Source organism: Dendrobates tinctorius, unplaced genomic scaffold, assembly GCF_039654945.1.
Source record: "Dendrobates tinctorius isolate UK_male_01 unplaced genomic scaffold, ASM3965494v1 ptg000058l, whole genome shotgun sequence".
In the NCBI taxonomy this organism is placed as follows: Eukaryota; Metazoa; Chordata; class Amphibia; order Anura; family Dendrobatidae; genus Dendrobates; species Dendrobates tinctorius.
Genome location: NW_027361726.1, coordinates 17,687,883 through 17,707,599, shown reverse-complemented (window position 1 = coordinate 17,707,599; position 19,717 = coordinate 17,687,883).

Genomic DNA, 19,717 nt, shown 5'->3' with positions numbered 1-19,717 from the left:
ACAACCTATTTACCAGAGTTGCTTGTTTGTTAGCCAATATTAGCTCTAGGTTCTCCTGTGGCATGCTGTTGTGTAATTTGCCTTTATAGCGTGGATCGAGGATGCTGGCCAACCAGTAGTTGTCATCCCTCATCATTTTGGCAATGCGGGGGTCCCTTTTTAGGATCCGTAAGGCATAATCACACATGTGGGCCAATGTTCCAGGTGTCAATGCTGCACTGCCAGTGGTGGGTGGAGGAGCACTTTCTGGTAAATCCACATCCCTCCAGTCACTCACAAACCCTGTACCTGACCTTGGCACGCCCAAATGTTCTCTTGCCCCCTGAGAAGCATCCTCCTCCCCAAAATAATCATCCCCCTCATCCTCCTCCTCATCTTCCTCTTCTTCCTCCTCCACCTCGTCCACAACAGTTCCCTGACCAGACAATGGCTGACTGTCATCAAGGCTTCCATCCTCCTTCTCCTCCTGTTGCTCCTCAGCTGCAGACGCCTGATCTTTGATGTGCGTCAAAGTTTGCATGAGCAGACGCATAAGTATGCTTATGATGGTGTTGTCTGCGCTTACCAGCCGTGTGCATTCCTCAAAACACAAGGACTTTACAGAGGTCTTTCAGCTTTGACCACTGCACACCCGACAAATTCCATGTCTGCCCTCAAACTGCCTGCCTGTGTATCCTCCCACAAATGCATTACAGCCTGCCTCTGTTCACACAGCCTCTCAACCATGTGCATGGTGGATTTCCACCTTGTAGCAACGTCTATGATTAGGCGGTGCTTGGGGAGGTTGAATGATCACTGCAGCTTCTGCATATGACTGGAGTGGACGTTTGAGCGACGGATGTGCGAGCACAGTCTTCGCACCTTATGGAGCAGTGTTATGAATGGGTCACCGAGGAGGAAAAAACAAAACAAGCTAAGACACAGAAAACCAGAGAGGTTGGTAGCTATGCAGATTGCAGATCCCTGATCCTAACCACAGAACTAGCAGCAGTCGTGGAGCGTTCCTACGATGAACCTAGACGCTTCGTCACAGCCGGAGGACTAAATAAGCCTAAAGCAAGAAAAAAAGGGGAAAACTAACTGCCCCAGAGCAGACCCCAAAGGAAAGACAGCCCCCACACATGTATTGACAGTGAAACAAGATGAAAACACAAACACAGGCAGGAAAATAGGCTGAGCAAATGATTGGGCCCAAACTAACTAGAAAGGATAGGAAAGGAAAGACACTGTCTGCAATCTGCCAAAAACCCTACAAAAATAATGTCCAACACTTCTGATAACAAAATTAACCCTTAAGTCACTAGACTTCTCCCACTATATCAGCACTCTGAAATATTCTGAGACAGAGCAAAAAGAGAGGCCAATCTAATAAGGGACAAAAAGCAAATTGGCTAATACAGATAAATAAGAGTGGAAATTCAGCACAGCCCCAGCCGGGGCTGGCTGACCACACAAAAAACTGAATAGACCAACAAAATCAAGTGTGAACATTAGCAGAAAAGCTTAGCTTGAGCTGACTGGAACAGAGCTGAGAACCAAGACCTGACAAGCCAGAAGGAATCACCAGCACCAGAATAGAGCATCGGCTGTCTTAAATCCAGTCTGAGATTCCTGAGGTCCAATCGTCATCCTCCTTATCAGGTGGCAGATCTCCACTGATTAAATCAGCCTCACTACCTTCTGTTACCACCAGAGGGAGCCTGGAAGGAGAACTCACAACTGGTAGACCAGAAAATGAACTCACAACAGAGCAGGGCTGTTAACTCCGGATAATTATTTAGGAAGCACTGCACCACCAGGTTCAAAGAGTGAGCCAGGCAAGGTACCGTATGTGTGTGAGTTTTGAAAGGGCTATGGCTGCCACAAAATTCTGCCCATTATCACTGACTACCTTGCCTGGCTCAAGATGTAGACTGCCCAGCCATGACTCAGTTTGTTGATGCAAGTAGTCGGCCAGTACCTCCGTGGTGTGTCTACGGTCGCCGAAAGACATCATTTTTAAAACAGCCTGCTGACCCTTACCACTAGCTGTTCGATAGTGGGACACCTCATGTGCAACACTGACAGATGTGGATGGAGTGCTCGTGCGACTGTGCTCTGTCGATGAGCTTTCGCTTCTGGAGGAGGAGGGTCAAACGCCTACAGCCAACTGTTTCCTATACCATGGGCTAGGCAGCACTGTTCCACCGCCGCTGTCCTCAGTGGAGCCTGTATCCACCACATTAACCCAGTGCGCAGTGATGGACACATAATGGCCCTAGCCATGCCTACTGGTCCATGCATCTGTTGTGATGTGCACCTTTCCACTCACTGATTGTTTTAGTGAGTGGGCAATGCCGTCTTTCACATGCCGGTGGAGGGCAGGGATGGCTTTTCGAGAAAAGAAGTGCCAACTGGGTAGGTCATAGCGTGGGACAGTGTAGGCCATGAGCACTTGGAAAGCTTCGCTTTCTACCAAGCAGAAGGGCATCATCTCTAATGAGATCAGTTTGGCAATGTAGGCGTTCAAAGCCAGTGTACGCGGATGAGAGGATATGTACTTTCTTGTCCTACTCAGTGTGTCTGGTGGGGTGAGCTGGACTTGAGAGCTGCATATGGGGGAACTAGCATTGCACATGACAGACTGAGAAGGGGTTGGTGATGGTGAGGGTGTTGATGGCCTAGATTCAGTGTTTCCTCGCGAAAATATTGTGATTGCCTGACTGGTTTGGCCTAGCGATGACACCTCAACATTTCTTGATGGTGGTGTGCTTAACGGTGGCCTTACAGTGGGGGAAGCGATGGAGCTTTGACGGCTAACTTCAGTCGGAGCAGGTGCACATGTTCTACCTGAGCTTCTGCAGTCCGTCCACGCTTGCAAGTGCATGTTGGTTAAATGTCTAAGCATGCAACTGGTATTCAAATTTCTTAGATTTTTCCCTCTGCTAAAGGTCCTTCTTACAGATAACCTTTGCGTCATCAGTAGGATTTTGTTCAAAAAAGTGCCACACTGCACTCTTCCTACTATGGTACAAATTTTCAGGGCTTGCACGCTGTCCTTATTTGACCGTCTGGCCAAGCTGTCCTGCAACTCTTTTAGTTTTCTTGCCAAGTTTTTTGACAGCTACGGGCCTGCTGCAATGACGATGTCTGCTGTGGATCCTTCTCCTGTTCTGACCTATTGTCACCAGCACCCTCTTCCCACTATGGATGCCAATCCGGATCAACAACTGGGTCATCCATGACCTTGTCTTCAATGTCATCTGCACCTTCCTCTGTGTAAGGTGGTATAGTATGCGGGAAGTTTCATCAGGGTCTGATTCGGGCACAGTAGACTGCGAGGGCAATGTAGTGCTGTGGGTGAATGTACCAGCAGATTCATTTAGAAGTGGCTGTGCATCAGTGCACTCCATGTCAGATTCATCTTGGACTGGGGAATTCAGGATTTGACTTGATAACCCAGGAATGGTATGTGAAAAGAGCTCCATGGAGTAATCTGAAGTGTGTGCTGCAGCATCCTTTACTTTTGGTGTGGGTGAAGGACACAATGAAAAGTGTTGTTCCTGACCAGAGGCCTGCACTGATGACTCTGTGCTTGCAGTTTTTTAACTTCAGAAGAGGAGGCAATAGAGCTGAAGGCTGTTTCGGCAATGTAAGCCAAAACCTGTTCCTGATGCTCCGGCTTTAAAAGCGGTTTACCTACTCCCAGAAAAGGGAACCTTAAAGGCCTTCTTGTGCCAGACGATGACGCAGGGTCAATACCTCCTGCATTAGCTGCTATTGTGCTTTTGCTAGAACCAGCCGATGCACCACCACCATCAGTACCAGCTGCGCCCCCCTGCCCACGTCCGCGGCCTCATCCACCATACTTCCTCATGTTTGGGAAAATGTACCAGAAATGCCAGAAGAGAGATGGTACTGTGTGAGAAGCGTACAGCTGTGTAAGGTGTATTAAAAAAATTAAATCTCCGTATATATTTTGTTAGTCACAGAAGCTCTACCAGTATGTATTTGACCATAATCCAACAAGCAGATGTACGGTACTGTATCAGAAGTGTACAGCTGTATACATTTTTAGTGAAACTAACAATGTCCGTATATGTATTTACGGAGTGTCACACACACACGCTGACACTGTATAGATGTGACCGTAATGCGAATGGCAGATATACAATACTGTTTCAGAATCGGACAGCTCTATACGGTGTCTGTATGGAAAATTGTAAATCTCCGTCTATTTTTATACGGAGTGACACACGCTGTCTCTGTATAGATTTGACCGTAATCAAACAGCAGATATACGATACTGTTTGAAAAGTGGACAGCTCTATACGGTGTAGGTCTGGAAAAATGGAAAATCTTTTTTTTTTCCAGAGTCACACACAGATAGCTTCACTGTTTGAAAAGCGGACAGCTCTATATGGTGTAGGTCTGGAAAAATGGAAAAATCTCCTCTCTTTTTTTTCAAGAGTCACACACAGATAGCTTCACTGCTTGAAAAGCAGACAGCTCTATTCAGTGTAGGTCTGGAAAAAAGGAAAATCTCCTCTTTTATTTTCCAGAGTCACACACACAGCTTGTATTTGTCCGTGATACCAGCCAGTACACGGTAGTGTGTGAGGAGCGTATACCGCTATACAGTATGTGAAAAAATGAACGCTTGGTAACTGAGCAGAACAAAATAATAAAAGTTGGAGTGCTTTGAAAAAAGCAGCTTTAACAGCAGTGTACGCACACCAATGCAGCTATCAGGTAGCCTTAAAAGGCAGCCTAATCACCACCAGCGCTGCTGCACACAACAAAAATCCTCCCCTTTCACTGCACACTAACTGTACAGTGAAAAGCGCTATTAGCAGAAGCTATTTTTTTTTCTTCTTCCCTGCCTAACTCTCTCCCTATTCACAATCAGCAGCAGCACCTCTCCCTATTCTAAGATCGGCAGAAGTAAGATGGCGGCCGGCAGTCACGGCCTTTTATAGGCACTGTGATGCCACACAAAGCCAGCCAATCACTTGCATGCCCTTCTCTAACACGGTGGGGGCCGCTGCCGATGTAATCGCGTTGCCCACAGTGTGCGTCCTTGAAGATTGGCAGAGAAAAGGCGCTGGAAGCATTATTTGAAACGCGACTTTGGTGCTCAAGTCGGCGACCTCATGGCCAACCTCACACTATGGTCGGGTTTCGATTGGCGAAACCTGACTTTAGCAAAAGTCGGCGGATTCTGAATTTGGCCAACCCGTTTCGCTCTACTCTAATTAGCAGTATTATAGTAGTTATATTCTTGTACATAGGGGTCCTTTTGGATGTGAATTGAGCTGTAGGGTGGATTGCTGCTGAGGGAAAAAAAAGTCTCCAAAAATAATGGAAGCAACGGAGAATATCCTCGTAAAACAAATATATGAAGCAGCGACTCAAGGAGAAATCATTATTATGGGGGACTTCAACTACCCTGAAATACATTGGGGAACCGAAACCTGCAGTTCCAGCAAACGTAATGGGTTTTTGACAACTATGAGAGACAATTACCTTTCACAACTGGTTCAGGACCCAACAAGAGGGGGGGCACTGCTAGACCTAATATCAAATGTAAGGGTTGAGGGTCACTTGGGTAATGGTGATCACAAAATAATAAGTTTTCATGTATCCTTTAATAAAATGTGTAGTAGAGGGGTTACAAGGACACTAAACTTCAGGAAGGCAAATTTCCAACGGATGAGAGATGATCTTACTGCAATAAACTGGGACGATATCCTCAGACATAAAAGTACACAAGGAAAATGGGAGATGTTTATTAGCATCCTGAATAGGACCTGTGCACAGTATATACCCTATGGGAATAAACATGCTAGAAATAGGAGGAGACCACTATGGCTAAATAGAGCTGTAAGGGTCGCAATAAATGACAAAAATAAAGCATTTAGAGAATTAAAGCAAGTAGGTAGTGATGAGGCATTAACTAAATACAGAAGATTAAATAAATTCTGTAAAAAGCAAATCAAGGCAGCAAAGATTGAGACAGAGACACTCAATACCAAAGAAAGTAAAAATAATCCCAAAATATTCTTTAACTACATAAATAATAAGAAACTAAAAAATGCTAGTGTTGGTCCCCTTAAAAATAGTCTGGGTGAAATAGTGGATGAGGAAAAAGCCAATATGCTAAATTACTTTTTTTCAACAGTATTTACACAAGAAAATTCCATGACCAAAAACATGATCAGTGATAACAAAAATTCTCCATTAAATGTCACCTGCTTAACCCAGCAGGAAGTACGGCGGCATCTAAAAATCACTAAATCTCTTTAAAGATTCCATAATAACATGGTCTGTACCACAGGACTGGCATATGGCAAATGTGGTGCCAATATTCAAAAGGGGGACAAAAACTGAACTTGGAAATTATAGGCCAGTAAGCTTATCCTCTACTGTGGGTAAAATCCTGGAGGGTTTTCTAAGAGATACCATACTGGAGTATCTGAAGAAGAATAACCTCATGACCCAATATCAACATGGGTTTGCGAGGGACCGTTCCTGTCAGACTAATCTGATCAGTTTCTAGGAAGAGGTAAATTCCTGACTGGACCAAGGTAAGCAGTGGACATGGTGTATATGGACTTTTCAAAAGCTTTTGATACAGTGCCACACAAAAGTTTGATGCATAAAATGAGAACAATGAAGGTAGGGGAAAATATATGTAAGTGGGTTAAAAGCAGGATTAGTGATAGGAAACAAAGGGTGGTTATTAATGGAGCACACTCGGACTGGGTCACGGTTAGCAGTGGGGTACCGCATGGGTCGGTGTTGGGCCAGCTTCTTTATAACATATTTATTAATGACCTTGTAGGGGGCATATAGAGTAGAATTTCAATATTTGCAGATGACATTAAACTCTGCAGGTAATCAATACAGAGGAGGACAATTTAATATTACAGGAAGATTTATGTAAACTAGAAGCTTTGGCTGATAAATTGAAAATGAGCTTTAATGGGGATAAATGTAAGTTCATGCATTTGGGCAGAAGAAATAAGATGTATAATTATGTGCTTAATTGTAAAACACTGGGCAAAACTGACACTGGAAAAAGACCTGGGTTTGGATGGACAACAAACTCACATTTAGTGGCCAGTGTCAGGCAGCTGCTGCAAAGGCAAATAAAATGATGGGATGCATTAAAAGTGGCATAGATGCCCATGAGGAGAACATAATTTTACCTCTATATTAGTCACTAGTGCGACCACACTTAGAATACTGTGTACAGTTCTGGTCTACGGTGTATAAGAGAGACATAGCTGAACTAGAGCGGGTGCAGAGATGAGCGAACAAGGTTATTAGAGCACTGGGGGCTCTCCAATTCCAAGACAGGCTACTATGTAAGTGTGACGTCTGCCTGCGGTCTGGACTGCAGCCAGACAGCACTCCGAGAAACACTGATACCCTTTACCCCTATACAGGGATCTGGATTTATAGCAGAGCCCAGGAGGCACTGTCTGAATAGGAGCAATGACCAGAGCAGGACGGTCGCCAGAAAGGTGTTCCAATACAGGACACAGAGGCAATGATATCCGAGACTAAACCAGTCAGGCAGCAACGGTACAAAAACAGTAGACAGTAGCAGAGTCAGATTCCAGGCCGAAGCCAGAGTCATAAACCAGGAGAGTCGCAGAGGTACAGAATCGTTAGGCAGAAGCAGAGTCAGAATCCAGGCCGAAGTCAGAGTCATAAACCAGGAGAGTCGCAGAGGTACAGAATCGTTAGGCAGAAGCAGAGTCAGAATCCAGGCCAAAGTCAGAGTCATAAACCAGGAGAGTCGCAGAGGTACAGAATCGTTAGGCAGAAGCAGAGTCAGAAGTCCAGGCAAAAGTCAGAGTCAGTCAACAGCAATTCACACAGTAACACGCAGGGGAACCAAGAATATATCCGGCGGCTTGCAAGCCCAGTCCAAAGGTATTTGAGGGATCAGGTCATCCCTCACAGGCTCCCGGGCTGATGATGTCATCAGGACCGCCCCCAGGACCAGACCTGATGACGATGCACCAACCCCTTCATGACTGACAGAGGAGCGGAGTCTGAGTCCACTAGACGCCTGCGCAGAAGCCCTTTCACTGTTGCCGCCATTACTCGGGCGCGAGCCACGGCGCCTCACAGTGGCTGAGGGCGGAACAGCAGGCCCTGAATTCGACGATGACATGTCAGTCCGGCGCCTCCTGGTAGCCGAGGCCTGGACAGCAGGCCCCGAGCCCGAGAGCGGCGTGACAGTCCGTCGCCTCCTAGTGGCTGAGGGCGGAACAGCAGGCCCCGAGTCTGACGGTGACGTGACAGTACCCCCCTCTCCAGGAGGGGCCTCCGGACCCTCAAAACCCGGTTTGTCAGGGTGAAGAAGATGAAATCTCCTAATTAATGCCTTGGCATGGACGTTCCCCGCAGGAACCCAGGACCTTTCTTCTGGGCCGTAGCCCTTCCAGTGTACCAGATACTGTACTGAGCCCCTCACAAGGCGGGAGTCAAGGATACCCTGGACTTCATACTCCAGAGCTCCCCCGACCGAAACAGGAGGAGGAGGGGACTGAACAGGGTGAATGGGAGAACGATAAGGTTTGAGGAGAGACCTGTGGAATACGTTAGGCAATTTGAATGACTGTGGAAGTTTTAAGCGGAAGGCTACTGGGTTAACCACCTCGATAATTTCGTATGGGCCGATGAACCTGGGACCTAGTTTGGCGGACGGTACCTTAAGCTTGATATTTTTTGTAGAGAGCCAAACCTTGTCGCCAACTCCCAGGTGCGGCCCCTTAGATCGTCGTCTATTTGCAGCCGAAGCCTGTCTAACCTGAGCCCCTTTCAAATTTGAATTAACCTCAGACCAAATCGTTTTTAGCCGATGTATATTTTGCTCCACCCCAGGGAGCTCCGACATCCTGGCCGAAAACGACCCAAAGCGCGGATGTAGTCCAAGGTTACAAAAGAAAGGGGTAGTTTTAATGGAGTCTTGATATCGATTATTGAGGGCGAACTCAGCCAATGGCAGATGTTCCACCCAATCGGTCTGATGTCCTGACACATAACAGCGGAGGTATTGTTCCAGAGCTTGGTTAGTACGCTCAGTTTGACCATTAGTTTCGGGATGGTATGCCGAAGAAAAGGACAACTCCACACCAATGCGTCTACAGAATGCCCTCCAGAACTTCGAGACAAACTGGGTACCCCTGTCGGACACAATATTTGCCGGAACGCCGTGCAGACATACAATGTGCAGGATAAACAACTTACTTAAAGTCTCAGAGTTAGGCAACCCAGACAGGGGAATAAAATGTCCCTGCTTGCTGAACCTGTCTACCACCACCCAGATACAAGTTTTCCCATCTGATGGCAGCAGGTCTGTAATGAAATCCATGGAGATGTGGGTCCATGGACTCTCAGGGGTGGGCAAGGACTGAAGCCAGCCGGCAGGGCGACTATGGAGGGACTTGGCGCGGGCACAGACTTCACACGCTGAAGCATAGTCCTTACAGTCCTTGACCACCGTCGGCCACCAAAAGTTCCTAGTTACCAATCTGGTGGTATTATTGAGACCCGGATGGCCTGCCAGGACAGAGTCGTGTGATTCTTTTAGAACCTGCAGACGAAGGTTAGCCGGAACGAACAATTTTTTGGGGGGCGTAGTGTCAGGAACTTGCTCTGAAGACCTACGGATCTCCTCCAGAAGGTCCAAAGACACTGCCGACACGACGATTCCACTAGCCAATATTGGGACTGGTTCACAGTCCTCGGTCTGTGTGGGGCAGAAACTGCGAGAGAGGGCATCTGCCCTCACATTTTTAGTCCCGGGGCGGAAGGTGATTATAAAATCAAACCTGGAGAAAAACAAGGCCCACCTAGCCTGCCTGGGATTTAGTCTTTTGGCTGACTCTAGGTAGGTTAGGTTTTTGTGGTCTGTAATAACAGTGACCTTGTGTTTGGCACCTTCGAGGAAGTGGCGCCATTCCTCGAAGGCCCATTTGATCGCCAGTAATTCCCGATTACCGACGTCATAGTTTCCTTCCGTGGCAGAGAATTTGCGGGAGAAAAATGCACATGGGCGAAGCTGAGTGAGGGATGCAGTGCCTTGCGAGAGCACTGCTCCCACTCTGACTTCGGAGGCATCTACTTCAACAATAAAGGGGTGGTCCAAGTTTGGTTGAATCAACACCGGGTTGGCCACGAAGCACTCCTTTAGTGTAGAAAAAGCTCGGGTTGCCTCAGGATTCCAATTAGTCACGTCCGCCCCTTTTCGGGTAAGGTCCGTGAGTGGCTTGGCAATCTCAGAGAAACCCCTGATAAACTTGCGGTAATAATTCGCAAATCCCAAAAACCGCTGCAGCGCTTTCAGCGATTTGGGTTGCACCCAATCCTTAATGGGTTGAATCTTGGCAGGGTCCATGCGAAACCCCTTGCCTGAGACCATGTATCCTAAGAACTGTACCTCTTCAGCAAAAAAAACACATTTTTCTAATTTCGCATACAAGGAGTTTTTTCGCAGTCTCTGCAATACCGAACGGACGTGTTGAGCATGTGTCACAGGGTCAGCCGAATAAATCAAAATGTCATCCAGATACACGACGACATACACCCCACAAATGTCCCTGAAAATGTCATTGACAAAGTGTTGAAATACGGCAGGTGCGTTACTGAGTCCGAACGGCATTACAAGGTACTCAAAGTGACCAAGAGGTGTATTAAAGGCCGTTTTCCATTCGTCACCGCTTCTTATGCGGACCAGATTATATGCCCCCCGGAGGTCAAGTTTAGTAAACCAGCGGGCTCCCAGTAGCTGATTAAACAGATCAGGAATGAGTGGGAGCGAGTACTGATTTTTTACAGTAATTGCGTTCAGCTCACAATAATCGATGCATGGTCTGAGTCCACCATCTTTTTTTTCTACAAAGAAAAACCCAGCTCCTACAGGTGAGGTGGAAGGTCTAATAAAGCCTTTACGTAGGCTGTCTGCTATGTAGTCATTCATGGCTACACGCTCCGGACCCGAGAGGTTGAATATTCTCCCTTTAGGGAGACGGGCACCAGGGACCAAGTTTATAGGACAGTCGTACTCTCTATGAGGAGGTAGTTTCTCAGACTCCACTATGGAGAAGACATCTTCATAATCTCCGAATGCATATGGAATGGAGGGGGTTTTAATTTTAACTTGGTTCACTGACAGTGACATACAGTGATTCTGACACCGTGGACTCCAGCGCACGATATCACCTATGCGCCAGTCAATAACTGGATTATGCTGGTGCAACCATGGCATGCCTAACACAACTGGATCTGATAAATTGTGTATAACAAAAAATGACATTTGTTCGTTATGTAATGTCCCCACTGACATAGAAATTTCGTCAGTAATGAATTCCACGCCTCCCTGGTCTATAGATGTACCATTAATTGTAATAGTCTGAATAGGCACTTTAAGCTTTAGCAGAGGTACACCCAGACTCTTAGCAAATAAAAAATCCATAAGGTTGCCGGCAGCACCACAATCCACATAAGCCTTCACACACAGACGTTTCTTAGCAAAAGAAAGGGAAACTGGTAACAACAGTTTGGCCGCTTTTGCGGGCAATACCTGACCCCCAGCGCTGTCCAGGGGGCGATGCTCCAGGAATGTGGATTTCCAACAGCCAGCATTTTCTTTGAAGCTTCCAGGCTGCAGCATGCTTGAGCCTGAGAGTGACCTTCCAGGCTGTGCAATGTAACAGGTGTTTGGGCCAGGAATCAGCTCAGTCAGGAGGAAGGAAAAAAAAAGGTAAGGAAAACTGCTTTTATATGTGTTAAGTATAGACACAAGAGCAGTTTTATTTTTTTGGGCCGGATATAATGTGACGTCTGCCTGCGGTCTGGGCTGCAGCCAGACAGCACCCCGAGAAACACTGATACCCTTTACCCCTATACAGGGATCTGGATTTATAGCAGAGCCCAGGAGGCACTGTCTGAATAGGAGCAATGACCAGAGCAGGACGGTCGCCAGAAAGGTGTTCCAATGCAGGACACAGAGGCAATGATATCCGAGACTAAACCAGTCAGGCAGCAACGGTACAAAAACAGTAGACAGTAGCAGAGTCAGTTTCCAGGCCGAAGCCAGAGTCATAAACCAGGAGAGTCGCAGAGGTACAGAATCGTTAGGCAGAAGCAGAGTCAGAATCCAGGCCGAAGTCAGAGTCATAAACCAGGAGAGTCACAGAGGTACAGAATCGTTAGGCAGAAGCAGAGTCAGAATCCAGGCCAAAGTCAGAGTCATAAACCAGGAGAGTCGCAGAGGTACAGAATCGTTAGGCAGAAGCAGAGTCAGAATCCAGGCCAAAGTCAGAGTCATAAACCAGGAGAGTCGCAGAGGTACAGAATCGTTAGGCAGAAGCAGAGTCAGAATCCAGGCCAAAGTCAGAGTCATAAACCAGGAGAGTCGCAGAGGTACAGAATCGTTAGGCAGAAGCAGAGTCAGAAGTCCAGGCAAAAGTCAGAGTCAGTCAACAGCAATTCACACAGTAACACGCAGGGGAACCAAGAATATATCCGGCGGCTTGCAAGCCCAGTCCAAAGGTATTTGAGGGATCAGGTCATCCCTCACAGGCTCCCGGGCTGATGATGTCATCAGGACCGCCCCCAGGACCAGACCTGATGACGATGCACCAACCCCTTCATGACTGACAGAGGAGCGGAGTCTGAGTCCACTAGACGCCTGCGCAGAATCCCTTTCACTGTTGCCGCCATTACTCGGGCGCGAGCCACGGCGCCTCACAGTGGCTGAGGGCGGAACAGCAGGCCCTGAATTCGACGATGACATGTCAGCCTCCTGGTAGCCGAGGCCTGGACAGCAGGCCCCGAGCCCGAGAGCGGCGTGACAGTCCGTCGCCTCCTAGTGGCTGAGGGCGGAACAGCAGGCCCCGAGTCTGACGGTGACGTGACAGTAAGAAGATGAGTCGAGACAGAGTTAGCAGTGTACGGTGCCCTTTAAGGACGCCACCATTGACAGGGGAGGTTTCCTCTGACAGGGAGAGACCATTCTGTCAGACAGCAGGGGGCGCGGGATATATAAGGAGACATGAGCGTGGGAACGGGTCAGACTTGGCAGGAAAGTGACAGGAGTTGGTTGACTCCCTCTCCGCTGCTCGCGCTGACAACTCCATTTTTCCCATACCTCAGTGTGCTGACCCCAAGACTTCTCGTGACACTATTGAGTTACCGTCTGTTCTTGCACTGTTGGATACCCCAGTTTTACCTGAGACCCCGGACAAACTGTTTAGAGATTACGCTGTAAGACCGTGGGCTGTTGCGGCCTGCACGCATTCTCACGACCCATGTCTGGCGCCATTTCTGAGGAATCCACATAAAGGACTGTTTCCACGTTTCAGCGCACCCAAGTCAAGCAGAACTGAATCTATCAGCACTGTCGTGCAGCAGTGCTACTCGCATCTTCGTAGCAGAGTCAGAGACTTTGTACATCAGTTGAAATACCGCCGAGAGATTTCCCAGCCTTTCCCCTGACAGAACTGCAACCGATAAGTTGACTTGTTTTGTATATTCTTTTTCTGATTGTCTTTTCCTCCCTGCGTAGAGTATTACGTGTTACTGCCTGTTCAGCAAATCCTTGTTAACCCCTTCTCTGTCTCTGGTTACTCACTGCATCCCAGCGAACTGTTTATCCCTTACAATTACACTTGAGTTTATTTAGTTTGGAAAAAACTAAGGCTTAGGGGTGATCTTATTGCAATGTATAAATATATGAGGGGGCAGTACAAAGACCTTTCTAATGATCTTTTTACTCTTAGACCTGTGACGGGGACAAGGGGGCATCCTCTACATCTGGAGGAAAGAAGGTTTAAGCATAATCACAGATGCAGATTCTTTACTGTAAGAGCAGTGAGACTATGGAACTCTCTGCCGTATGATGTTGTAATGAGTGATTCCCTACTAAAATTTTAGAAGGGACTAGATGCCTTTCTTGAAAAGTATAATGTTACAGGGTATAGCGTATATACTAGATTCCTTGATAGGGCGTTGATCCAGGGAACTAGTCTGAATGCCGTATGTGGAGTTTGCCGCATGTTTTTTTTGCCTTCCTCCTGATCAACATGTTAGGACTAGATGGACTTAAAGTCTCCCTTCAACCTTAAATACTATGATACTATGTAGTAATATAGTGGTTATATTCTTTTACTTAGGAGCAGCATTACAGTGGTTATATTCTTTTACATAGGGGGCAGTTTTATTTTAGTTAAATTCTTTTACATAGGGGGCAGTTTTATTTTAGTTATATTCTTCTACATAGGAGAACTATTATATTAGCTATAATCTTGTATATAGGGGCAGTATTATAGTATTTATATTCTAGTACATGGGGGCAGTATTATAGTAGTTATATTCTTGTACACAGGGGGCAGTATTATAGTAGTTATACTCTTGTACATAGAGGCAGTATTATAGTAGTTATATTCTTGTACATAGGAGCAGTATTATAGTAGTTATATTCTTGTACATAGGGGGCAGTATTATAGTAGTTATATTCTTGTACATAGGGGGCAGTATTATAGTAGTTATATTATTCTACAGAGGGGGCAGTATTATAGTAGTTATATTCTTGTACATAGGAGCAGTATTATAGCTGTTATATTCTTGTACATAGGAGCAGTATTATAGTAGTTATATTCTTGTACATAGGAGCAGTATTATAGTAGTTATATTCTTGTACATAGGGAGCAGTATTATAGTAGTTATATCCTTGTACATAGGGGAAGTATTATTGTATTTATATTCTTGTACCTTGGGGCATTATTATAGTAGTTATATTCTTGTATATAGGAGCAGCAATATAGTAGTTAAATTAATGTACATAGGGACAGTATTATAGTAGTAATATTCTTGTACATAGGAGCAGTATTATAGTAGTTATATTCTTGTACATGGGGAGCAGTATTATAGTAGTTATATTCCTTTACATAGGAGCAATATTATAGTAATATTCTAGTACATAGGAGCAGCATTATAGCAGTTACAGTATTTTCTTGTACATAGGGGAAGTATTATAGTAGTTATATCCTTGAACATACTACAGTAGCAGTATTATAGTAGTTATATCCTTGTATACACTAGCAGTATTATAGTAGTTATATTCTTGTACATACTAGCAGTTTTATAGTAGTTATATTCTTGTACATAGGGGCAGTATTATAGTAGTTACAGTTGTGCTCAAAAGTTTACATACCCCAGCAGAATTTTTGCGTTTTTGGCCTTTTTTCAGAGAATATAAATGATAACACCAAAACTTTTTCTCCACTCATGGTTAGTGGTTGGGTGAAGCCATTTATTGTCAAACTAATGTGTTTTCTGTTTTTAAATCATAATGACAATGCAAAACATCCAAACATGCCTGATCAAAAGTTTACATACCCTGGTGATATTGGCCTGATAACATGCACAGAAGTTGACACAAATGAGTTTGAATGGCTCCTAAAGGTAACATCCTCATCTGTGACCTGTTTGATTGTAATCAGTGTGTGTGTGTAAAAGCTGAGTGAGTTGCTGAAATCCAGACAGACTCTTGCATCTTTCATCCAGCCACAGGCGCAGGGCCGCAATCAGGGCATGACAGGCATTACACCTGTATGGGGCCCCGGTGATTAGGGGGGCCCGCCGGCCGCGGTGGCGCCTGAGCATGCTGGGCGCTGCAGCCTGGTCCGCGCTCGCCGCTCGGGTCCCGGCCGGGCCCCCCCTACAATTTGTTCAGCGGTTCGGGCCCCCCCGTCCTCCCCCTCAGCCTGCTCTGGTGTTACAGTCACTGTGACAGGGAAGGTCCGGCCAGCGCTTGGCTCCTCCTCCTCTCTCCCTCCCCTCCCAGTGCACCATGGTTGATGGTCCACACTCCAGCACCGCCCCCTGCTCACATGACGTGACATCACATGCTGCTCTTCACTTCCTCATTCCTGAGAAAGCAGAAGAGCGGTGTGCACGTGGCGTCAGTGTGGGACTGGGAGCGGCTGCAGGCCTGCAGCAGAGCTGAAGATGTCGGTCCCTGGGTGACAGTGACGGTGCAGTGGACGGCCAGTGAACAGGTAAGTGAATATTCTTTTTATGCCTGTAAGTCTGGCTGCAGCCTGCTGATCATGGGGACATTGGGGGCCGGGGGGGTCTGTTGTTGTTTCAGTCTGATCATGGGGGTGGACGTCTGGGGGCCCCGGCGCTGGGGGCTGGTTGTTGTCTGAACATGGGGGGGAACTTCTGGGGGCCCCGGCACTGGGGGCCGGTTGTTGTCTGATCATGGGGAGAAGTTTGGGGCCCCGGTGCTGGGGGCCGGTTGTCTGATCATGGGGGGGAAGTTTGGGGCCCCGGCTGATGGTGGGGGACCCAGGGGCCTGCCTGGCTGTCCGTGGGGGTCACCCAGGGGCCCGCCCTGCTGTCCGTGGGGGGGTCTGGGGGACCCAGTGGCTCAGCTGATTATGGGGGGACCCAGGGGCCCGGCTGTCCGTGGGGGCTCACCCAGGGGCCCGCTCGGCTGTCCATGAGGGGTCACCCAGGGGCCTGTGGGGGGGTCTGGGGGACCCAGGGGCCCAGCTGATGATGGGGGGACCCAGGGGCCCGGCTGTCCGTGGGGGGTCTGGGGGACCCAGGGGCCCAGCTGATGATGGGCGGGACCCAGGGGCCTGGCTGTTCACGGGGGGGTCTGAGGGGCCCAGCTGATGATGGGGGGACCTAGGAGGCCCAGCTGATGATGGGGGAGCCAGGGGGCTGATGGGGTGAGTCAGGGCCCAGGGGGACAAATCTCCAGTGCCAAGATTAGTAGGCACATTGTTGACTGTTTCCACCTGTCTCCAGCCCGTAGTCCTATCCTTTTAGTTATCACAGACTGCTGACCAGTACCAGCATGTTGACTGTCTCCACCTGCAGCTCAGCCCAAAGTCCTATCCTTTCCGTCAGCACAGACTGTGCTGCACATGCACAGTACCAGCATGTTGACTGTCTCCACGTGCAGCTCAGCCCATAGTCCTATCCTTTTAGTCAGCATAGACTGTGCTGACAAGTACCAGCATGTTGACTGTCTCCACCTGCAGCTCAGCCCGGCCATAGTCCTATCCTTTTAGTCAGCACAGACTGTGCTGACCACCCAGTACCAGCATGTTGACTGTCTCCACCTGCAGCTCAGCCTGTAGTCCTATATGGGGTATCAGCCTACTCAGGACAAATTGCACAACTACTGTTAGGGTCAAATTTCTCATGTTACACTTGGGGAAAAACAAACATTGGGGGTGAAAAGATTATTTTTGTGAAAATAAAATTAGATTTTTGATTTTTATGGCTCTACATTATAAACTGTCAAGCACTTGGGGGTTCAAAGTGCTCACCACACATCTAGATAAGTTCCTTAAGGCTGGTTTCACATTTGCGTTTTTTTTCGCGGTAATTTAGCGCTAAATAGCGCATGCGTTTTTTTTTCCTATACTTTGCATGGGATGCGCTTATGTGCGCATACACATGCGTTTGTACGCGTTTTACCGCGCATGCGTTTTTTTGCGGTATGTGCTCGGACGCACAAAATGCAACTTGTTGCATTTTTTGTGCGTCCGATTTGCCTCAAAAAAACGCATGCGCGCGCAATGCGTTTTTTTACAGCAAGACACCCATTATAAGTCTATAGTGAGCATATGTGCGCATTGGCATGCTTATGTATGCGTTTTTTTGCACATGCGTTTTTTTTTTACCATTAGTTTAGACAATGGAATTTAGGGGTTTGGGTAAAGTTAGGGTTAGTTAAGGGGGTTTAGGGTTAGGGTCAGGGTCAGGGTTAGGGTTAGGGTTAAGTATGGTTTGGTTAAGGGTTAGGGTCAGGGTTAGGGTTAGGGTCAGGGTTAAGTATGGTTTGGTTAAGGGTTAGGGTCAGGGTTAGGGTCAGGGTTAGGGTTAGGGTCAGGGTCAGGGTTAGGGTTAAGTATGGTTTGGTTAAGGGTTAGGGTTAGGGTCAGGGTTAGGGTTAGGGTTAAGTATGGTTTGGTTAAGGGTTAGGGTCAGGGTTAGGGTTAGGGTCAGGGTTAGGGTCAGGGTTAAGTATGGTTTGGTTAAGGGTTAGGGTCAGGGTTAGGGTCAGGGTTAGGGTCAGGGTTAGGGTTAAGTATGGTTTGGTTAAGGGTTAGGGTCAGGGTTAGGGTTAGGGTTAGGGTTAAGTATGGTTTGGTTAAGGGTCAGGGTTAGGGTTAGGGTTAAGTATGGTTTGGTTAAGGGTTAGGGTTAGGGTTAGGGTTAGGGTCAGGGTTAGGGTTAAGTATGGTTTGGTTAAGGGTTAGGGTTAGGGTTACTGTCAGGGTTAGGGTCAGGGTTAGGGTTAGGGTCAGGGTCAGGGTCAGGGTCAGGGTTAGGGTCAGGGTTAGGGTTAAGTATGGTTTGGTTAAGGGTTAGGGTTAGGGTCAGGGTTAGGGTTAGGGTCAGGGTTAGGGTTAAGTATGGTTTGGTTAAGGGTTAGGGTCAGGGTTAGGGTTAGGGTCAGGGTTAGGGTCAGGGTCAGGGTCAGGGTTAAGTATGGTTTGGTTAAGGGTTAGGGTTAGGGTCAGGGTTAGGGTTAGGGTTAGGGTTAGGGTCAGGGTTAGGGTTAAGTATGGTTTGGTTAAGGGTTAGGGTTAGGGTCAAGTATGGTTTGGTTAAGGGTTAGGGTTAGGGTTAGGGTCAGGGTTAGGGTTAGTAAAGTCATGGTTTGGGTTAGTGTGAGTGGCCACCTAATGTTGGAAAAAAATGCAAACGCGGTAAAAACGCACTAAAAACTCATACAAACGCTTAAAAACGCTGCGTTTTTTTCATGCATGCTCATAAAAATGCTTGAAAAAAACGCAGCAGTTGTATGCTTTTGTATGCGTTTTTCAATGCGTTTTTTGCGGGAAAAACGCGCTGCAAAAAAAAGCAAGTGTGAAACAGGCCTAAGGGGTCTACTTTACCGTAGCATTTACTGACCGTGGGAACATACCCTAAAGAGTTTTTGAATTTTGACTGTGTAAAAGTTAGTACACTAAATGGGGTGATCAGCCCTTTACTCTTGACTCCTATTTTTTTTACATAATCACTTACAGTTACGTTTTGAGGTGTATTTACGTTCTATAATTTATCGGTTTTTAATAATTACCAATAAAGATATTTTTTTGTAGTGTATAATCAGTGATTATATATGCAATAATATACACTTTCCATTCATTTGGTGAGCAGGCTGAGGCGTCCATTAGATTCTTCTTGACTGGGTGGTGGGCTCGGCGGCAACACCGGCTGTGTGAGTAAGTAACAAGTCCATGTATTCGTTTCTCCACCATTTCAGTATGTGATTGTACTTACTATATATATATATATATATATATATATATATATATATATATATATATATATATATATATATTGCTATTGGGGAATCGAAGGGGGGAGGGGGAAGGAATGATTGTATAATGATTCCTTCCCCCTCCCCCTTCGACTCCCCAGTAGCAATGTATATATAAGCTACTGGATGATCCTGACCTGCTGGAAAACCAAATGCCCAATGATAACATAAGGCAGCAGTGCTCAGGATAATCCAGTAGCTTAGAAGTGAAAGGTCGGAGGGATTTTGGAAGGTTTGCGTGGTGGAGGAGGAGCTAGGGTGGAGGCGGAACTGGGGGTGGAGCCTGGGCAGAATCTCAAGGGGGGCCCTGCACAAGCGTTTCTGGATTGTGAGCCATGGGGAAAGCAAAAGAATTGTCAGCGG